This window comes from Rattus norvegicus, unplaced genomic scaffold (genome assembly GCF_021556685.1).
Source record: "Rattus norvegicus strain SHRSP/BbbUtx unplaced genomic scaffold, alternate assembly SHRSP_T2T unassigned-0000150, whole genome shotgun sequence".
NCBI classification, from domain to species: domain Eukaryota; kingdom Metazoa; phylum Chordata; class Mammalia; order Rodentia; family Muridae; genus Rattus; species Rattus norvegicus.
In genome coordinates, this window is record NW_028238871.1 from 1 (window position 1) to 22,500 (window position 22,500).

The 22,500-nt window shown below is 46.9% G+C and overlaps 1 long non-coding RNA gene across 2 annotated transcripts in view; it reads right to left on the minus strand.

Moving 5' to 3' along the window:
• Nucleotides 1-21,361: 21,361 nt before the first annotated feature.
• Nucleotides 21,362-22,500, minus strand: part of LOC147997432 (uncharacterized) — a 19,154-nt gene continuing 18,015 nt past the window's right edge. Inside the window, exons 2-3 of one of the 2 annotated variants that reach the window (XR_015647872.1) lie at nucleotides 22,489-22,500; nucleotides 21,362-21,604 (exon numbers count right to left, since the gene is read on the minus strand). The exon at nucleotides 22,489-22,500 is cut by the window's right edge and continues 208 nt beyond it. This is a non-coding gene — a long non-coding RNA (uncharacterized LOC147997432). The remainder of the gene's footprint in view (nucleotides 21,605-22,488) is intronic. The other variant, XR_015647871.1, reaches the window with a different exon arrangement.

Consider the following 22,500-nt stretch of genomic DNA (forward strand, 5'->3'; position numbering starts at 1 on the left):
GACACAGCACCCTCTCGGCCTCAGAGGTCCAGGCTCCCGCTATCAGGACCGAAGGGACTCCTGGAAAAGAAAAAAAAAAAATCCGTGGCGCCACCTAGCCGGGCCACCTCGGCTCGGAGGCCGGGGACACAGCACCCTCTCGGCCTCAAAAGTGTCTATGGTCCCGCTGGCTGGGGACCGAAGGGACTCCTGGAAAAGAAAAAAAAAAAAAACTCCGTGGCGCCCCCTAGCCGGGCCACCTCGGCTCGGAGGCGGGGACACAGCACCCTCTCGGCCTCAGAGGTCCAGGCTCCCGCTATCAGGGACCGAAGGGACTCCTGGAAAAGAAAAAAAAAAAAAAAAACTCCGTGGCGCCCCCTAGCCGGGCCACCTCGGCTCGGAGGCCGGGGACACAGCACCCTCTCGGCCTCAGAGGTCCAGGCTCCCGCTATCAGGGACCGAAGGGACTCCTGGAAAAGAAAAAAAAAACTCCGTGGCGCCCCTAGCCGGGCCACCTCGGCTCGGAGGCCGGGGACACAGCACCCTCTCGGCCTCAGAGGTCCAGGCTCCCGCTATCAGGGACCGAAGGGACTCCTGGAAAAGAAAAAAAAAAAAACTCCGTGGCGCCCCCTAGCCGGGCCACCTCGGCTCGGAGGCCGGGGACACAGCACCCTCTCGGCCTCAGAGGTCCAGGCTCCCGCTATCAGGACCGAAGGGACTCCTGGAAAAGAAAAAAAAAAAAAAAAAACTCCGTGGCGCCCCCTAGCCGGGCCACCTCGGCTCGGGGGCCGGGGGACACAGCACCCTCTCGGCCTCAGAGGTCCAGGCTCCCGCTATCAGGGACCGAAGGGACTCCTGGAAAAGAAAAAAAAAACTCCGTGGCGCCCCCTAGCCGGGCCACCTCGGCTCGGAGGCCGGGGACACAGCACCCTCTCGGCCTCAGAGGTCCAGGCTCCCGCTATCAGGGACCGAAGGGACTCCTGGAAAAGAAAAAAAAAAAATCCGTGGCGCCACCTAGCCGGGCCACCTCGGCTCGGAGGGCCGGGGACACAGCACCCTCTCGGCCTCAGAGGTCCAGGCTCCCGCTATCAGGGACCGAAGGGGACTCCTGGAAAAGAAAAAAAAAAAAAAAAAACTCCGTGGCGCCCCCTAGCCGGGCCACCTCGGCTCGGAGGCCGGGGACACAGCACCCTCTCGGCCTCAGAGGTCCAGGCTCCCGCTATCAGGGACCGAAGGGACTCCTGGAAAAGAAAAAAAAAAACTCCGTGGCGCCCCCTAGCCGGGCCACCTCGGCTCGGAGGCCGGGGACACAGCACCCTCTCGGCCTCAGAGGTCCAGGCTCCCGCTATCAGGGACCGAAGGGACTCCTGGAAAAGAAAAAAAAAAAACTCCGTGGCGCCCCCTAGCCGGGCCACCTCGGCTCGGAGGCCGGGGACACAGCACCCTCTCGGCCTCAGAGGTCCAGGCTCCCGCTATCAGGGACCGAAGGGACTCCTGGAAAAGAAAAAAAAAAAAAAAAAACTCCGTGGCGCCCCCTAGCCGGGCCACCTCGGCTCGGAGGCCGGGGACACAGCACCCTCTCGGCCTCAGAGGTCCAGGCTCCCGCTATCAGGGACCGAAGGGACTCCTGGAAAAGAAAAAAAAAAACTCCGTGGCGCCCCCTAGCCGGGCCACCTCGGCTCGGAGGCCGGGGACACAGCACCCTCTCGGCCTCAGAGGTCCAGGCTCCCGCTATCAGGGACCGAAGGGACTCCTGGAAAAGAAAAAAAAAAAATCCGTGGCGCCACCTAGCCGGGCCACCTCGGCTCGGAGGCCGGGGACACAGCACCCTCTCGGCCTCAAAAGTGTCTATGGTCCCGCTGGCTGGGACCGAAGGGACTCCTGGAAAAGAAAAAAAAAAAAAAAAAAACTCCGTGGCGCCCCCTAGCCGGGCCACCTCGGCTCGGAGGCCGGGGACACAGCACCCTCTCGGCCTCAAAAGTGTCTATGGTCCCGCTGGCTGGGACCGGAGAGGAGGGAAGAAATAAAAAAAAAATAAAATAAAATAAAAAATTTAAAAAAAAAAAATTGGAAAAAAAAAAAAAAAATCCGGGACGGGGCCCAAGCCTTCTGGTCGACCTCATCCAGCTGCCACCAACCCCTCCTTGTGTCCCAATAGGTCGTACAGCCACCCTCCTCCCCTGAAGTTCTCCAGGTACAACCTCCTAGCTAGAGATGGTCCCCAGACAGGACGGCGTCTCCGTCGCGCACCCGCCTGCTTGCCTGTCACCCTCTCACCCTGGCCGGCTCACCACAGGCACTTCCCCGTCCTTTGTCACCAACCGGGGGACAGGAGCGTTGCGGAAACTTGTCGCCACTAGGTGTCGCCCGACAGCGATCTCGATCAAGCAAACCAATACAGACTGTCACGCGCCGCCGCCGCCACACACACTCATTCCGTCTCTCCGGAGTGACCTCCCTAGCTCAGGGGGACACTCACCCACGCACAACGGGGCAGGTACCCACCACTTCTCCCGAATGGCACAAACGGTCCCGGTTGTCCCGCCGGAACACAGTGAACGCGGGATGGACTCGGGGCCAACCCCCTCAGGCACCCAGAAAAGGAAAGTAGGACGGAGCGGTGAAAACAGGCCACCTCTAAGTGAAAGGACATGCACTCTCGAATCGGTTAACAATTAGCAAGGAACAGGCACAGTTAGGAAAAGGGAGCGTCCAAACTCCGTCGTGAGGGGAGGGTGGCGGCGACCTCAGTTCCACACCATTTTTAAATGGCTCACTCATTTTTAAAACCCTCCACCGATCCCGATGGGGGGGGAGGGGGGGGTTGTTGTTGTTCTCTGTTCCTCGCTGCCACCGCCAGCCGGCACTCACCAAACCACACACCTGCCACCCTCTTTGGAAGACTAAACACAGAGAGTAAATTAAAAGAATGGTGGAATGATGGTGGAATGGTTAAAATTCCCGTGATTTGTTTTCACTCTGATCAAAACATACTTATTTTGTGCATTTGCATTCCCTTGTTCACACGTGCCTCTGTGTGTGTGGTGGGGGGAGGGAGGGAGGGAGGGAGGGAGGGAGGGAGGGAGGGAGGGAGAAAGAGAGAGAGAGAGAGAGAGAGAGAGAGAGAGAGAGAGAGAGAGAGAGAGAGAGCCAATTTAAAAAATAAAAACATGGTTAAATACAGCCACTTTGGGAAGATTGCTAGAGAGAATGCAGTCCAGAGTATGGAGGCCAGAGCTCTGGACGCTCTAGACCACAGGTCTCCCATCTCCCATATACCAGGCACCCAGCACCACCATCCCTACTTTGTTTGCTTGTGCGTTTGTTTGCTTGCTTGTTACATTAGTTTCATCCCAAGTTAATAATTATATATTTTTTTTCTATGCACGTATTTAGTTGTGGCAGGGGAACTCCTTCTTTAGGACAGGCAGACTTAGCTAGTTAGTTAGCCAGTCAAAAGTACGTAAAAAATTTATATCAACATAAATATCATTCACTAAGAAATCCTATCTGAAGAAAAAGAAAGAAAGGAAGAAAGAAGGAAGGGAGGGAGGGAGGGAGGGAGAGAGAGAGAGAGAGAGAGAGAGAGAGAGAGAGAAAGAAAGAGGAAAACTGGCAGACTTAGTTTTAGTGTTTTTGTTATTGTTTATTCAAGATATTGTTTCAGGGCTGGAGAGACGGCTCAGCGGTGAAGAGCACTGACTGCTCTTCCAGAGATCCTTAGTTCAAATCCAAGCAACCACATGGTGGCTCACAACCATCTGTAATGGAATCCTCTCCTTGTGTGTTGAAGACAGTGACAGTGTGCTCATAAAATAAATAAACAATAAAAAATATGTTTGAAGATTAAAGAAAAAACTCTCTCTCTCTCTCTCTCTCTCTCTCTCTCTCACACACACACAAATAAACTCTGTAATAAAAATCAATGTGACTTCATGATCAAACTTCTATAGTCAATAGGACTAGAGAGAACACATGTCTGTAAAATAAAAGCAGAACCTTTTCTGCTTTGTTTTGTTTTGCCTCAAGGTACGTTTCTTTTGGTATAGCCCAGGCAGTCATGGAACTTGCTCCGTAGACTTATCTAGCCTCAAGCTCACAGAGGTCCACTCTGCCTGCCTCGGCCACCCACACAGCTCTCTCTGCTGACTATATGTCTGCATGCCAGAAGAGGGCACCAGAACCTAGGAGGACACACCACATGGCTCCTGAGAATCCAGGTTTTGACTTTAAAAAAAAAAAAAAAAAATTCTGACAGCATAGAGGGTAGATATCTGCCTGCCAGGCTCTTCTAGTGCTGTTTAAGGTGGGGTAATAGCCATGTGAAGGAGACAAGGGGAGAGGAAAAATCGATTGGATGAGTAGTGCTGCTGAGATTAAGGAACACACACACACACACACACACACACACACACACACACACACACACAGAGAGACAGAGACAGAGACAGACAGAGACAGACAGAGACAGTAAGACAAAGAGACAGAGAGAGAGAGATGACAGAGGGACACACCGAGGGAAAGACATCAGGACCAGCTGAATTTCTCAAGAAAAGAAAAGAAGAGAAAGGAAAAATGTTTTCCATATACACAAATCTGTATACATGATTTGTTATAGTGTCCCATTTGGGCACTTTGGATTCAACTGTGGATGGTTGGCAGCCAGCTTGGCTGACACCTGACCTCACCAAGATGGAGGCAGCCGGCCATTAGCCCTGATGTTCCAGGTCACTTCTGTTTCTCCCTTTCCCAGCCTCTAGGGAAACAGAACTTAATTAAACTCAGTTTGCACGTGCAGAAAGGTGAAGAGGCACCCAAAAGCAGCCAGAAGCCTCAGACCATCCACAGCCACATGTTCTCCTTCTGCCTATATTACTTCTAAATGATCGTATTTATTTATTTATTTATTTATTTACTTACTTACTTACTTACTTACTTACTTACTTACTTTTTTTTCTTTCTTTTTTTTCGGAGCTGGGGACAGAACCCAGGGCCTTGCACTTGCTAGGCAAGCGCTCTACCACTGAGCTAAATCCCCAACCCCCTTACTTACTTACTTACTTACTTACTTATTTTTGTCATACTTAAACAATCGTTCGTCCTTGAATTCCTCCTGTATGCCAGGTAGACTTAGTCAGTCAGTCAGTCAGTCAGTCAGTCAGTCATTTAGCCAGGTCAAAATAGTTAAACATAAATATCAATAAAATCAATAAAAATCAAATGCAAACCCAATAGACAGTAAGTAAAATCGAATAAACCAAAAGATACATCATAAGCACAGAGTTTCAGCCGGACATTGAAAAGCAGCAGTTACCGAAGCAGTCTCCCTCCCACACCAACACACACACAGCTCGACCACCACCTTATCTGCACATTTTCAGCTCCTGCTTTCTAGAGTTACCAAGTTTATACACTACAGAGTTTAGCAAAGCAGGCCGGTTCACCGCACCCCCAGGGTCAGAGAACATGCTAGACCAGCTCTAGGGGATGGGCTGGGGGGCAGGGGAGGGTGGGAAGAGGGGAAACAGGCAGACTTAGGTATTCTAGTTTTGTTCATTCAAGATTCCACTTCTCTCTGTTGTAGCCCTGATAGACAGACAGGCAGGCAGGAATATTTGTTTGTTTGGCTTGGGGTTTGGGTTTGGTCCATTTGTTGGTGGATTTTGTTTTGTTTTGTTTCATTTTGTTTTTCGGGAAGTGTGGTGACTTAGTGCCTACACAAGCCAAGGCAGGAAAAATAAATAAGTAAAGATCTCTGAAACACAAATCTGGGGTGGGCTCTAGCATGGCCATGGACACACGCATGCACAGACGCACGCACGCACGCACGCACGCACGCATTGTAGACACGCACTCAAGGACACACTGGATTCTACAATGTTTGGTTTCTGCGTGTGTGTCATACAGAACCTAACAGAATATGTAATGAACTCTGGCAGTGACAGCAGAAACAACCTATGAGAAGGCGTCCTTGCAATATTAAAATGGCAGGCTAGCCAGGTGACAGTTATCTTAACCAATCTGATGTAGGCCTCATTCACACGGCATCTAGGCCTTAACAGTTAATTGTATCTGTTTCTTTATTTTCCTCTTAGGCCATCACATTGTTTTACCTAGACCTTTAACAGCCAGCAGCTACCAGCCTACAGCTACCAGTTTCTTTCTTTTCATAAAGAAACCCTGTCTGAAAAACTAGGGGAGGGAGACAAACAGATTAACAGATCTCTCTCTCTCTCTCTCTCTCTCTCTCTCTCTCTCTCGCTCTCTCGCTCTCTCGCTCTCTCGCTCTCTCGCTCTCTCGCTCTCTCGCTCTCTCGCTCTCTCGCTCTCTCGGCGCCTGTGTTTGTGTGTTCAACAGAGGAGGCAATGGCAGATAAATGTCTGCCCCTCCTCTGTAAGCCAGGCCACTCCATTACTGCCTTTCCTTTTTCTTAGTTTGTTTGGTTTATTCCAAGTTAATTGTATCTGTTTCTTTATTTTCCTCCTCATTTCTTTAGTTGAGTCAGGGGTCTTTGCACAAAAGCCCTGGAAATCAGTACCTGGATCAGGTCTGCAGCCTGCTCACAGAGTTCTACCCACCTTCACCTCTCAAGTGATGCAATCAAAGACATGCAGCACCACACCTGGCTTCTTTTCACATGTACATTTACTTTAGTTCCAATGCTCATTCAGGTCTGAGAGACGGGGGAGGGAAGGAGGGAAGAGAGACAGAGAGTGACAGAGAAACAGTTGACAGAGAGGGAGAATTGTAGGTTAATTATGTTCGGTCTCCTCAATCACGGTCTACTGGTCGCCATCGTGGCAACCATGCCCCGCAACCCTACCTTCGGTAAGATCAAGCATAATGGCGGCAACCATATAATTCCTGCTTAGTCGCACTGAACACTCCGGTCATCACTACCTGTGGAGAATTGTAAGGGGGCTCCTCTGGTCTAGAGAGTAGTACCCTTGAATGAAATGAGGATCACAGCAAGCATTATTTGTTTTGAGATATAAGATGTGGAAAGAACTATATGTGTGGATTTACAGACAGACAGACAGACAGACAGACAGACAGACAGAGAGGACAGGATAGGACAGGACAGGACAGGACAGGACAGGACAGGACAGGACAGGAGAAAAAAACAAGAACACAAACAAAAACTCAAAATGGAAGTCCGGTTCCAAATAGTCTCTGTCTGCCCTGTCGCTCTAGTGTTGGTGGTCCAGGTTATAAAAGCTTATACATGGGTGGGTGCGGGAAGTGCTGCTGGGTGTTCAGTTCAGGTCCAAGATTATTGCGGGTAACTAGACAACAAAGAAAGCAGTTAGACTGACTTCAACAGTGTTCGGTTTCTGAGTGTGTTATCACACAGAAGAGCCTAACAGAATATGTAATGAATTCTGGCAGCAACAGCAGAAACAACCAATGAGAAAGTGTCCTTATAATATTAGCAACTGCAACAAAATGGCAGACTAGCCAGCTAACAGTTCCCTAGCCATTAACTCATCTGACATAGGCCTTCTTCACGTTGCATCTAGATAGGTCTTCCTATCTTCCTCTCCAGTGCTGAGACCAAAGTGAGATCAAAGTCATGCATCACCATGGGTGCCTTCCTTTTCATTTCTTTTCTTTCATCCTAGGAAGTGAGTGTGTGTGTGTGTGTGTGTGTGTGTGTGTGTGTGTGTGTGTGTGTGTAAAGAGAGAGAGAAGGAGGGGGGGAGAGAGAGAGAGAGAGCTTTAGAGAGAGAGAGCTTTAGAGAGAGAGAGAGCTTTAAAATCAGCACTCAAGCCTTTTCTCTTCCTATCCCTATCCCAATCCCCCCCCCAAACCAGCAGCAAAGCCACCAGCACTCGAGAGACAGAGGAAGATGAAATCTCTAGTCTGAGAAACAAGAGGAGGTAGATAAACATACCCCCCCCCCCTCTCCTTCATAATTTGTTAAAGTGTTCCCTTTGTGTTGTGTGGACTCTACTTTATTAAGCAAGTTTCACATCGTACTATCTCCAAAGAGGAGTCAACAGTCTCTTGGCGTGCAGGCAGTTGTTGCCTGCTTTAAATATTTTTTGGTGTGTTTGTTTGTTTGTTTGTTTGTTTGTTTGTTTGTTTCAAAACCGAGGGCCTGCCTGCATTCAACAGATCCAAACCCAGTTCTCAGAGGGGAAAATGGAGTCAAGTCCGAAGTCACTGGCATTTAGGTCATCGGCCATTGACAGTCATAGGAGATGGGAATATCCCATGGAGACTCACCTGGGTATGCATCAACCACATCTAAGGGCAGGCCTGGGTTAGTACGGGGTGGTGGATGGGGAGGAAGGATCTGGAAAGAGCTTTGCGATGGGAAACTATGATCAGAATGTTGCACAGAAAACAAAATTTGTATTTAAAAAGAAAAAAAAAAAAGGCTATCCAAAAAAATCTATCCAAAAATGAAAGGAAACAAAACAAAACAAAACAAAACAAAACAAAACAAAACCGACAGCAGAACTTTACTAACTGCAAATGCTCCATCTCCCTGTATCCAACCACTCCACTCCCAGATAGGTAGATGATAGTTTGCACTTCTGTCCCAGTCGGGTTAAGAAAAGGGGAACCACCTCTGTGGAGAGCCATCTCTCCAGCCCTTGACAAGCTTTATTTAACTAAACATTAAACATGAATCAGAAACGCCAAACCCTGTACATATATGGTCCAGATTCACCCTTACTTAGAAATCCCCGAGCTGGCAGGGCGAGGCTGGGAATTGAGAGTGAGCAAAAAGGGAGTCTGCCTCTTTCCCCCAGGGTGTGCTATCAACTCCATTACCATTTCCAAACAGCTGGGTGTGAGTCTAACTAAGGTTTCCTTCAGTCAGACATTTGCCAGGAGCCGGAGCCCTGACAGGACAGCGAGAGCGATGATCAGACATCATTTCACAGTGAAATCATCACTCGCTGATTTCAGGCAGAAAACTTTAGAAAACTCTAAACTCTAAAGAGGCACTGAAGCGTGCTAGGGCAGCAGCAGTACTTCCCCGACTGACCTTCAGGGACCTGCATATTCTCCAGCCCCGCCCCACCCCACCCCCTCTCAGCTAGCTCCTGTCCACCCCTCCCCCTCCCCCCACATACAGGGAGGAGGCCTTGTGTGTGTGGGGGGGGGGGGGGGCGGCAGCGGGAAGATGCAACTCTCTCTTGAGAGAGAGTTCGGGTCTCCCAAACAAATACATAACTAGAAACTTCATTTATTTACTTTATTTCATCGAGCATACCGTGGAAGAGGGAAAAGGAACAGGGAAGCTAGGCCAACTGGTCGAGCTCCTCCTTTCGTTTTGTTTCAAAAAGGAAAGGAAAAGCCAAAGAACCCCCTCTTTTTGGTGAAAGGAACAGAATGGTGAAAGTTGAAACATCGGCTCGCCACTTAATACTTTGGCTTTTAATAAAAGGGACAGCAGATCGACTTCCGAGTTGATTAAGAGAGAGAGAGAGAAAGAGAGAGAGAGAGAGAGAGAGAGAGAGAGAGAGAGAGAGAGAGAGAGAATAAAAACCACAAAAAAAAACGTTTTGTCGACCAGCCTCCTTTTAAACCTCTGTTACACAGGAAGACTGGTCAACCTCATTCCCCCCTCCCCCCACTCACACACACACCCCTCCCCCTCCACGGAGAGGTTTAATGAGAGAAGAAAGGTAGAAGAAGAGAGTAAAGGCCAGTCATGAGCACGTGGAGAGAATTTGGGAGGGGAATGGGGAGAGAAGGGACAAAGGGGAAGAGGGGAAGAGAGGAAGAGCAAAAGAGCAAAGAGAGGAGCAAAGAGAGCCAACCTCATATTTTATTTTTTTTTTAAAGATTTATTTATTTTATTTATGCGTAAGAGTACACTGTAGCTATTTTCAGACACACCAGAAGAGAGCATCAGATCCCATTACAGATGGTTGTCAGCCACCTTGTGGTTGCTGGTAATTGAACTCAGGACCTCTGGGAGAAATTTGTGTGTGTGTGTGTGTGTGTGTGTGTGTGTGTGTGTGTGTGTGTGCCCGTTAGTTTAAAAATCTGCTGTAGACCTCCCTTTTAATATCTGTTTAACAAATATTTTTACCATATTTAAATTTTATTTATTTTATTTTACTTAAAAATAATAATGAATAAAGAGTCAATGTGAATAAACAATAAAACAAAAATCAAGGTGATCGGGGTTGGGGATTTAGCTCAGTGGTAGAGCGCTTGCCTAGCAAGAGTAAGGCCCTGGGTTCGGTCCCCAGCTCCGAAAAAAAGAAAAAAGAAAAAAAAAAATAAAATCAAGGTGATCAACAGATACCGACGACTGACATGGAAAAAAGTTAATAGATCGCCATAAAAACAGAGTAAGTGCGATGTAAACAATAAAACAGATGGGATGGAGAGATGGCTCAGCGGTTAAGAGCACTGACCGCTCTCCCAGAGGTCCTGAGTTCAAATCCCAGCAACCACATGGTGGCTCACAACCATCTGTAATGAGATCTGATGCCCTCTTCTGGTGTGTCTGAAGACAGCTACAGTGTACTCACATGCGTTAAATAAATAAATTAAAAAAAAAAAAAGAAAACAATAAAGCAGAAATTAAGACGAGGGACACAGAAGGACAAGGGAGATAAAACAATTAAATGTTAACAGACATAAAGTGGGAACGACGGGGTTGGGGATTTAGCTCTGTGGTAGAGTGCTTGCCTAGCAAATGCAAGGCCCTGGGTTCAGTCCCCAGCTCTGAAAAAAGAAAAAAGAAAAAAGAAAAAAAAAGAAAAGCGGGAACGAGAGGAAGGGCAAATATAGACGACTGAAACGAAATGATGGAATAAATTTATAAAATAATAATAAAGTACGAGTAAATACGAATAAATGGCAAACTGGACTTTAATAAATGTTTAAATCAAGGTGAATGACAAATACAATTTAGACAAAAAGGTTTTGAAAAATGAAAAGAAATAGAAAGCATATATGAATCAATAACAAGACTGAAGTCACAATGGCCTTTGAAGTGACACGGACGACAAACGTGAAAAACATAAATGAAATAATTTCGACAGCCACGGACATTCACATGGTGTGTTGGGAAACACCGCAGTCTTTATTTGGCGAGTAAAAACGCCTCGGGGAACTCTGTACATAGGAGGCTGGGAGCATGAATCACTCTATCTATCTATCTATCTATCTATCTATCTATCTATCTATCTTTTTTTTTTTATTTTTCTCTCCCTTACATCTTCCCACCATACCATACGTTTCTCCTTATACAAATCCATAGATTTATATATGTTCTTAATTTCATTTTTTTCCTCTGCCACACAGCCCACCACACAGAACCTCTAGATCTCGGGATCCCCTTCTGCCAGCACCAGTGGCAAGGGCACAGCTCCCCAGAGAATTAACTCGATCCGAACATAAGCGCGACAAGAAATTAAAAGTTAAATCGGAAGTGAAACTGAAAATGAAATTTTGGCCGAAAATAAAATAAAATGAAAGGTATAAGTTTTGTGACAATCAAATCATAAATCCCAATTGGGCAAAAAATAAAATTACAAAGTCAAAATTTTGTCCAGTCCACTGTGCTCCTGTGGAATCCCTCCCTGGAACTTGCTCGGTAGAGTAGTCTAGTCCCAAACTCACAGAGGTCTGCCCTGCCTTTCTCTGAAACCTACAGAGCCAGTCAAAACCTACAATCCTTTGTTGTTTGTTTGGCAGTTTGGCAGTTTGTTTGTTCCTGGACAAAAATGTGGGCTCTCTCTGATTCCTATATGTCTGCATGCCAGAAGAGGGCACCAGAACATAAGAGGACACACCACACAGCTCCTGAGAATCCAGAGGGTTTTTTTTGTTTTGTTTGTTTTGTTTGTTTTTTCTTCCTCTTTTCTTTTTTTCCGGAGCTGGGGACCTTGCTCTTCCCAGGGCCTTGCGCTTGCTAGGCAAGCGCTCTACCACTGAGCTAAATCCCCAACCCCGAGAATCCAGGTTTTTGACCAAAACAAAAAACAACAACAGGGGCTGGAGAGATGGCTCAGCGGTTAAGAGCACTGACTGCTCTTCCAGACGTCCTGAGTTCAATTGCCAGCAACCACATGGTGGCTCACAACCATCTGTAATGAGATCTGATTGATCTCTTCTGGTGTGTCTGAAGATAACTGCAGCATACTCAGATAAATAAAAAACAAATCTAAAAAAATTAAAAACAACAACAAAAAACACAAAAACAAACAAACAAACAAAACCCCCAAAACTAACAACCTAGAGGGTAGATATCTGCCTGCCCAGGTCTTCTAGTGCTATTTAAGGCTTCCTGTAGATAATAAAGCTTGTGTATCTTTTATCCAGGAACAGAATCATCAAGGCAGGGTAGGAGAGAAGCCCTGTTTGGGATTAAACGTTTCTACAACGTAACAGGAGGAGGCGGAGGGAGAGGGGCTCCTCAGACATAAATCTAAAATAGTACAATGGATCATTTTGAAGGCGTGTGGGTGAGGGTGACTGGAGACAGAGTTTTTCTCTGAGTGAGTGTGGAACTCACTGTCCCTGAGCTCAGCCTGTGATGAGAGAGAGAGAGAGAGAGAGAGAGAGAGAGAGAGAGAGAGAGAGAGAGAGAGACAGGGATCGAATTTTCTGTGTCTCTCTGTCTCTGTCTGTCTGTCTCTCTCTCTCTGTGTCTGTCTCTCTCTCTGTCTCCCTGTCTCTGTCTCTCTTCCTCTCTCTGTCTCTCTGTCTCTCTCTGTCTCTGTCTCTCCCCCCTCCCCCATGCGTGTGTTTGTGTGTTCAACAGAGGAGGCAATGGCAGATAAATGTCTGCCCCTCCTCTGTAAGCCAGGCCACTCCATTACTGCCTTTCCTTTTTCTTAGTTTGTTTGGTTTATTCCAAGTTAATTGTATCTGTTTCTTTATTTTCCTCCTCATTTCTTTAGTTGAGTCAGGGGTCTTTGCACAAAAGCCCTGGAAATCAGTACCTGGTTCAGGTCTGCAGCCTGCTCACAGAGTTCTACCCACCTTCACCTCTCAAGTGATGCAATCAAAGACATGCAGCACCACACCTGGCTTCTTTTCACATGTACATTTACTTTAGTTCCAATGCTCATTCAGGTCTGAGAGACGGGGGAGGGAAGGAGGGAAGAGAGACAGAGAGTGACAGAGAAACAGTTGACAGAGAGGGAGAATTGTAGGTTAATTATTGTTCGGTCTCCTCAATCACGGTCTACTGGTCGCCATCGTGGCAACCATGCCCCGCAACCCTACCTTCGGTAAGATCAAGCATAATGGCGGCAACCATATAATTCCTGCTTAGTCGCACTGAACACTCCGGTCATCACTACCTGTGGAGAATTGTAAGGGGGCTCCTCTGGTCTAGAGAGTAGTACCCTTGAATGAAATGAGGATCACAGCAAGCATTATTTGTTTTGAGATATAAGATGTGGAAAGAACTATATGTGTGGATTTACAGACAGACAGACAGACAGACAGACAGACATACAGACAGAGAGGACAGGATAGGACAGGACAGGACAGGACAGGACAGGACAGGACAGGAGAAAAAAACAAGAACACAAACAAAAACTCAAAATGGAAGTCCGGTTCCAAATAGTCTCTGTCTGCCCTGTCGCTCTAGTGTTGGTGGTCCAGGTTATAAAAGCTTATACATGGGTGGGTGCGGGAAGTGCTGCTGGGTGTTCAGTTCAGGTCCAAGATTATTGCGGGTAACTAGACAACAAAGAAAGCAGTTAGACTGACTTCAACAGTGTTCGGTTTCTGAGTGTGTTATCACACAGAAGAGCCTAACAGAATATGTAATGAATTCTGGCAGCAACAGCAGAAACAACCAATGAGAAAGTGTCCTTATAATACTAGCAACTGCAACAAAATGGCAGACTAGCCAGCTAACAGTTCCCTAGCCATTAACTCATCTGACATAGGCCTTCTTCACGTTGCATCTAGATAGGTCTTCCTGTCTTCCTCTCCAGTGTGTGTGTGTGTGTGTGTGTGTGTGTGTGTGTGTGTGTGTGTGTGTGTGTGTGTAAAGAGAGAGAGAAGGAGGGGGGGAGAGAGAGAGAGAGAGCTTTAGAGAGAGAGAGCTTTAGAGAGAGAGAGAGCTTTAAAATCAGCACTCAAGCCTTTTCTCTTCCTATCCCTATCCCAATCCCCCCCCCCAAACCAGCAGCAAAGCCACCAGCACTCGAGAGACAGAGGAAGATGAAATCTCTAGTCTGAGAAACAAGAGGAGGTAGATAAACATACCCCCCCCCCTCTCTCCTTCATAATTTGTTAAAGTGTTCCCTTTGTGTTGTGTGGACTCTACTTTATTAAGCAAGTTTCACATCGTACTATCTCCAAAGAGGAGTCAACAGTCTCTTGGCGTGCAGGCAGTTGTTGCCTGCTTTAAATATTTTTTGGTGTGTTTGTTTGTTTGTTTGTTTGTTTGTTTCAAAACCGAGGGCCTGCCTGCATTCAACAGATCCAAACCCAGTTCTCAGAGGGGAAAATGGAGTCAAGTCCGAAGTCACTGGCATTTAGGTCATCGGCCATTGACAGTCATAGGAGATGGGAATATCGTCCTTTCTCCAATGGAGACTCACCTGGGTATGCATCAACCACATCTAAGGGCAGGCCTGGGTTAGTACGGGGTGGTGGATGGGGAGGAAGGATCTGGAAAGAGCTTTGCGATGGGAAACTATGATCAGAATGTTGCACAGAAAACAAAATTTGTACTTAAAAAAAAAAAAGGCTCCCGATATCTATCCAAAAATGAAAGGAAATAAAAACCGACATCAGAACTTTACTAACTGCAAATGCTCCATCTCCCTGTATCCAACCACTCCACTCCCAGATAGGTAGATGATAGTTTGCACTTCTGTCCCAGTTGGGCTGTCGAGGTTAAGGAAAGGGGAACCACCTCTGTGGTTATGTGATCCACACACGAAATAAAAAAAAAGGAGCGGATAAACGTGCCTGGCATTTTAAGATGCTCAATTTCTTTGCAAGCTTCATTTCGTTTCATTCTTTTAAAGGTTTACTTATTTATTTTCACTTACATTGAGTACACTAAAGCCCTTTTCATATACACAGGGCAGTAGAGTGCATGGGATATCCCTTTGCAGAGGGTTGTGAGCCACCATGTGGTTTCTGTGGAATCGAACTCAGGACCTCTGGAAGAGCAGAGCGGTGAGTGCTCTTAACCTCGGAGCCATCTCTCCAGCCCTTGACAAGCTTTATTTAACTAAACATTAAACATGAATCAGAAACGCCAAACCCTGTACATATATGGTCCAGATTCACCCTTACTTAGAAATCCCCGAGCTGGCAGGGCGAGGCTGGGAATTGAGAGTGAGCAAAAAGGGAGTCTGCCTCTTTCCCCCAGGGTGTGCTATCAACTCCATTACCATTTCCAAACAGCTGGGTGTGAGTCTAACTAAGGTTTCCTTCAGTCAGACATTTGCCAGGAGCCGGAGCCCTGACAGGACAGCGAGAGCGATGATCAGACATCATTTCACAGTGAAATCATCACTCGCTGATTTCAGGCAGAAAACTTTAGAAAACTCTAAACTCTAAAGAGGCACTGAAGCGTGCTAGGGCAGCAGCAGTATTTCCCCGACTGACCTTCAGGGACCTGCATATTCTCCAGCCCCGCCCCACCCCACCCCCTCTCAGCTAGCTCCTGTCCACCCCTCCCCCTCCCCCCACATACAGGGAGGAGGCCTTGTGTGTGGGGGGGCGGCGGGGAGATGCAACTCGCTCTTTTTTTTTTCCTTTTCTTTTTTTCTTTTCTTTCTTTCTTTCTTTCTTTCTTTCTTTTTTTTTTTTTTCTTTTTTTTTTTTCTTTTTCCGTAGCTGGGGACCGAACCCAGGGCCTTGCGCTTGCTAGGCAAGCGCTCTACCACTGAGCTAAATCCCCAACACCCGCAACTCTCTCTTGAGAGATAGTTCGGGTCTCCCAAACAAATACATAACTAGAAACTTCATTTGTTTACTTTATTTCATCGAGCATACCGTGGAAGAGGGAAAAGGAACAGGGAAGCTAGGCCAACTGGTTTTGTTTCAAAAAGGAAAGGAAAAGCCAAAGAACCCCCTCTTTTTGGTGAAAGGAACAGAATGGTGAAAGTTGAAACATCGGCTCGCCACTTAATACTTTGGCTTTTAATAAAAGGGACAACAGATCTCCCTCCTATTTGGTTAAAAAAAAAAAAAAGGAATTAAAACACCACAAAAACGTGCTGTCAGCCAGATTCCCTTTAAACCTCCGTTATACAGGAAGACGGGTTTTTTTTAAGCATCATTTTAAATATATAAATATGTATTTGTGTGTGTGTGTGTGTGTGTGTGTGTGTGTGTGTGTGTGTGTGTGTGTGTCCGTCCGTCCGTCCGTCCGTCCGTCAGTCAGTCAGTCAGTCAGTGTCTTCTGTATGGAGAGGATGTGCTGACTCTGAAGCTATGATCTAGACACTTTTTTTTTTTTTTTAAAGATTTATTCATTTATTATATATAAGTACACTGTAGCTGTCTTCAGATACACCAGAAGAGGGCTTCGGATCTCTTTACAGATGGTTGTGAGCCACCATGTGGTTGCTGGGAATTGAACTCAGGACCTCTGGAAGAGTAATCGGGTGCTCTTAACCGCTGAGCCATCTCTCCAGCCCTAGACACTTTCTAAATCACAGTTAAAAAGTTTTTAATAACTGTGTGAAGGAGACAGGTAGGGGTGTGTGTGTGTGTGTGTGTGTGTGTGTGTGTGTGTGTGTGTGTGTGTGTGTGTGTATGCATGCATGCATGTGGGGGGGAGGGGAGGCTTTGATATCAGCACTCAAGCTTTTTTACTTCCTATCCCAATCTCCCCAAACTACCATCAAAGCAGCACTAGGGAGGCAGAGAAAGGTGAATCTGAGAGTTTCAGTCCTTCCCGCCCTACAGACGAATACAGAGAAACCCAGTCTGAGAAACTAGGGGAGGGGGGAGGGGGAGAGAAAGAGAGAGAGAGAGAGAGAGAGAGAGAGAGAGAGAGAGAGAGAGAGAGATCAAATTCTCTTGTGTCTGTCTCTGTTTTTCTCTATTCTCTCTCTCTCTCTCTCTCTCTCTCTCTCTCTCTCTCTCTCTCTCTCGTTGTGTGTGTGTGTGTGTGTGTGTGTGTGTGTGTGTGTGTGTGTGTTTGTTTGTTTGTTTGTTTCAAAACCCAGAGCCTGTCTGTAACAGATCTAAACACAGTTCTTGAAGGGGAAAATGGAAACAATTCCATAGTCTCTGGCAATGAAGTCATGTCCCATTGAAAACCACAGGAGAGGGGAATATTGTCCTCAACTAGGCATATATCAACCAGTATTTCACAGGCAGACCTTCAGGGAGGTGCAGATTCACCAGCCCTACCCTCCCTCCCATCCCCCCAGCATCCCTGCTCATCTCCTGTCCACCATTTGTTGATTCATTGTTGCTGTTGCTGTTGCTGTTGCTGTTGCTGTTGCTGTTGCTGTTGCTGTTGTTGTTGTTGTTGTTGTTGTTGTTGTTGTTGTTGTTGTTCCTGGTGTGAAGAACACTGTGAGGTAGCCTTCCTCTAATAAACCCTCTGGTCTTTAGGGATCCTTCACCCACTCACTCTCTGCCAGACTGAGTTCACAGCAGAAAACGCGTTTTTGAGAGAAACATGTTCCTGGTCCTGTGTGCCCATATTGAGGGAGGCATGAGAAAGGGATAACAAGGAAGGGAGACCCGGCAGTGGTAGGGGGCTGGGATGGGGTCGGGGGTGGGTGTCCTAGCTTGCTAATCCAACTGACCCACTTGCTGTGTAAATAAATATTTTGCATTCTGTGTCCCTTGTTTGATTTCTCACTAAATTCCAGATTGTCAATCTCCCTGTGTCGATTGCACAAGAACCCAAATGGGGATGCTGGGTGGTGAGCTGATTCCTCCCTAGAACACCTGTGCACTCTCTCATAGTCTCTAAGCTCCTTGCTGGACTCTTTTGGGCTTGGACCTGGCTGTCTGTAAGCCAGGAAGGAAGGAAGGAAGGAAGGAAGGAAGGAAGGAAGGAAGGAAGGGAGAGAGGGAGGGAGGGAGGGAGGGAGGGAGGGAGGGAGGGAGGGAACAGGCCTCAGTTGAGAATCCCAATTTTCTAGTTCACTGCATCTGATGGCTGGCTGACCCTTCCAGGTGAATTGTATTTTTTTTTCCTTTTCACTCCTTTATTTGAGTCAGGGGTGTCTGCACATAGACCTGGAAATCAGTACCTAGATCAGGCCTGCCTGCCTGCCTGCCTGCCTGCCTGCCTGCCTGCCTGCCTGCCTGCCTGCCTGCCTTCCTCTATCTCACAGAGACACAGTTCTAAACACCTCTGCCTCTTGAATGATGGAAATAAAGACATGCACGAACACCTGGCTTCCTTTCATTGTACATTTAGCCTAATTTCAGTTTTATTCATGTCTGGGAGGGAGACTTGCTTGTGTGCTGTAGTTCAATTCCTTTCACTGTGTGGTTTCCCCACCACCTTGGCCACCATGCCACGTGGAAGAGAAGAAGAGATGAACCATATTGTTGGCACCCATATAACAAACACTTGGTTGCTTCCTCTGAGCCCTCTGAGTATCCTTACATCTCTGTATTTTAAAGTGGTTTTGTTTTGTTTTTTATTGCTGTCAAACTCTCTCTCTCTCTCTCTCTCTCTCTCTCTCTCTCTCTCTCTCTCTCTGTGTGTGTGTGTGTGTGTGTGTGTGTGTGTGTGTGTGTGTGTGTGTATTTTTTTTCTTCTCCCAGAGCTGAGGACTGAACCCAGGTCCTTGAGCTTGCTAGGCAAGGACTCTACCACTGAGCTAAAACCCCAACCCCTACCTCTGTGTTTTAAAAAGTAGACTCTGGAGCAATACCGGGCAGGTCTCCAAGGCGGGTCCTTCGCTTTATTTTATTCTTTTTGTTTTTAATTGTTAAAGATTTGTTTGTTTGTTTGTTTGTTTGTTTGTTTTATGTCTATTCGAGTACCCTGTAGGTGTCTTCAGACACCCCAGAAGAGGGCATGATTGACAATTACAGATGGTTGCAAGCCGCCATGTGTTGGCTGGGTATTGAACTCAGGACCGCTGTAAGAGCAATCAGTGCTCTTAACGACGGTGCCATCTCTCCATCCACCTACTTTATTTTATTCTCTATGCTCTCTTGTGCGAGTCAAGGTCAAGCAGGCAAGAAACACCCAAACAGATTGGTCCATCACCACTTTCTGAATTCTTTTTGTTGTTGATGTCAGGGATGTAAAGCAAGTTTACCCATGAAGAATTGTAAGGGAGTCCTTCTGATTTAGAGAATAGCAGCCTTGAAATGAAATGAGAATCACAACAAGCATTTGTCTTATTGTTTTTGTTTTTTTCTTCCTTTTTCTTCGGAGCTGAGGACCGAACCCGGGGCCTTGTGCTTCCTAGGCAAGCGGTCTACCACTGAGCTAAATCCCCAACCCCTACATTTGTCTTAAAGTCTGAAAAACACAAAACAAAACAAAACAAAACAAAACAAAACAAAACAACAACAACAACAACAACAACAACAACAACAACCAAGAACAAACCATGAGACCGCAGAAATCCTCAGGCGGAGGAGTAAGGAGCTAGTTTTTATTGGTTAGGGTATTATTTGGTCGGGTGGGGGTAGGGGTGGGGGTGGGGGTGGGGGTGTTGTCCTTCCTACATCTCTCTTGCATGAATGAGCTGAACATTACTTAAGCTTGTGTCCAAAACTGTCCATTTTTTAGATTGATCCCAGGAGGGAGGGAGCGAGCCGGGGATACAGCACACCCTCTCTGGCCTCAGAGGTCCAGGCTCCCGCTGGCAGGGCCCGAAGGGACTCCTGGGGGGAAAAAAAAAAAAGTCTCCGAGGCACCACCTAGCCGGTTTTATTCTTGAAGAAAAGCAAACATACATAATGGAATAAGGGAAAGAAAAAACCCTGTTTTCTATATACACAAGCAGTCGTAATTTGTTATAGTGTCCCCTTTGCGTAGTTTGGATTCGATGACTTTATTTTATCAAGCAAGTTTTAAACAGCGGTAACTCCAAAGAGGAGTCAACAGCCCCTTTAAGTGCAGTCAGTCATTGACCCTTTGGTCTGTCTGTCTGTCTGTCTGTCTGTCTGTTTCAAAACGAGGGAGGGCCTGCCTGCCTGCCTGCCTGCCTGCCTGCCTGCCTGCCTGCCTGCCTGCGTGCCTGCATCAGATCTAAATACAGTTCTCAGAGGGGAAGACAGAGACAAGTCAGAAGTCACTAGCACTCAATGGACGACCACCAACCTAAGGGCAGGCCTAGGGTAGAATTTGATGGACGGACGGACGGACAGACGGACGGACGGACGGATGGACAGATGGACAGAAAGGATCTAGGAGGAGCTTTGGGAAAGATGAAAAGCCTCCATTTCCCCCCAAAAGAACGAGCCCCAACAGCTGGGCTCTTCGAGATGAGTTATAAGGGGAACCACACATACAGTTTTGTATCACACATACAGTTTGTCATCATCCGTCAATACCAGGTAGACTTTTCAACGTATGTAGGTAGCTGTTGTCAGGTCAGTCCTTTACTAAGCCTCATGTAAGCTCTGCAGGGTAAGCCTCAGGAATTCATCTGTGCGTCCCGCAGGGTATGCTTTCTTGCTTTGTTAAAGGCTAGACTTTGGTTGCTGTCTGTCTGTCTGTCTGTCTGTCTGTCTGTCTGAATGAATGAGCGAGGGAATGAACGAATGAGGAGGGGATGCACATGCCTATGGTTTTAAGATGCTTAATTTCTTTACAAGGTTTATTTATTTAAACATTAAACATTGGGGTTGGGGATTTAGCTCAGTGGTAGAGCGCTTGCCTAGGAAGCACAAGGCCCTGGGTTCGGTCCCCAGCTCCGAAAATAAAATAAAATAAAATAAAATAAACATTAAACATTAATCGGAAATAATGGAGTCAGCAGTTAAGAGTTCTGAATGTGTTCTTCCAGAGGTCCTGAGTTCTATTCCCATGGTGGCTCACAACCCTCTGTTATGGGATCGATCTGCTGTGTGTCCGAAGACAGCTGCAGTGTGCTGTTTGTAGGGTAAAGAAAAAAATACTAAAGAAGAAAAAAAAAAAGAGAGAGAAAAAGTTAGAAGCACCAAGTCAAGTCATGTAAATATTGCCCACATTCGGATTTAGACATGCCTGAGCTGTCAGGGCGAGGCTGGCTGAGAGCGAATCAGTGAACGATCGGACTCTTCCTCTCTCTGTGAGGGTGTGTCATGAACTCTATTACCATTTCCAAAGAGTTAGGTATGCTGGAGCGAAGTGGACCGGAAAGCCAAGGGAGGAGAGGTATGCCTACACGAGTCCACCCAACCCCCCCGCCCCCCCCCCAGGGAGACATCCTCGAGTGGTGGGGGGAGGGGCGAAGGTGTGGAGGGATAATTTCCAACAAATAAATCCCAACAAATAAATTACTAGAGACTTGATTCATTGATTTACTTTAAATTTATTGAGTGTATCGGGAAAGAGGGAAAATGGGTCAAGGAGGAAGGGAGGGAGGGAGGGAGGGAGGGAGGGAGGGAGGGAGGGAGGGAGGGAGGGAGGGAGAGAGGGATATCTTTTCCTCCAAATCGGCTGGTATGTAGTCTCAGTGCGTCAGAAAAAAGACTGCTTCTGGCCTCCTTTCTGATTACCCCAAGGCAGTCTGGTCACCGTGCTGTAATAGAAAGGGAAACCACAGTCAAGTCATGGGAGCGAGCGAGCAAGCAAGCAAAAATCATAAACAAAAGCAAAAACACGTCTGTTAAGTTGAGCAGAGCAGAGCAGAGCAGAGCAGAGTAGGGCAAAGCAATACAAGGTCACATTCCACAAAGGCTGATATAGTCTGCCATCTTGGTCTACAGAGTGAAAAGTAGAAGGAGAAAATGAATATCGCTTTGTGTGTCACAAAGTTTTTAAGTTGTAAGGAACATTGCAGGGCTAAACCTTCAAATCCTCAAACCACCCAACCCAAGCTTTCCTCCTCCTCCTCCTCCTCCTCCTCCTCCTCCTCCTCCCTCCTCCTCACCCCCCATTGCCCCCCCCCCGTGTGGTGTGTGTGTGTGTGTGTGTGTGTGTGTGTGTGTTTGCGCACGAGCTCGAGCTCGGGCACGCATTTCTTTCACTGCACAACCATCATTGGAGGACGTTTAAATAAACACGAATGAATCAGACAGGCAGACAGACAGGGGCCCATAATGGATCCCTACAACTCGGTGGTGGTGGTGGTGGTGGTGGTGGTGGTGGTGGTGGTGGTGGTGGTGGTGGTGGTGGTGGTGGTGGTACACACCGATTTGTTGACCTCTTTCTTTTAAAGAAAGGACAAGAAACAAAGAGAAATAAAAATGAAGGAATATAGACCTAGCCAAATATTATTTTATTCCCTCCTTCATGGAGCGACAAGAAGATTTATTCATCAACCTTCGTCTAGAATAAGAAAGTAATTGCAAATGAAATCGAGCCATCTTACTGTAATAAGATGTTATCGAGAGAAAGGGGAATTGGATACTGGATCCATTGCTGCCCCCCCCCCCACACACACAAATTGGAAAGAAAAGCAACTCCCCAGATCGC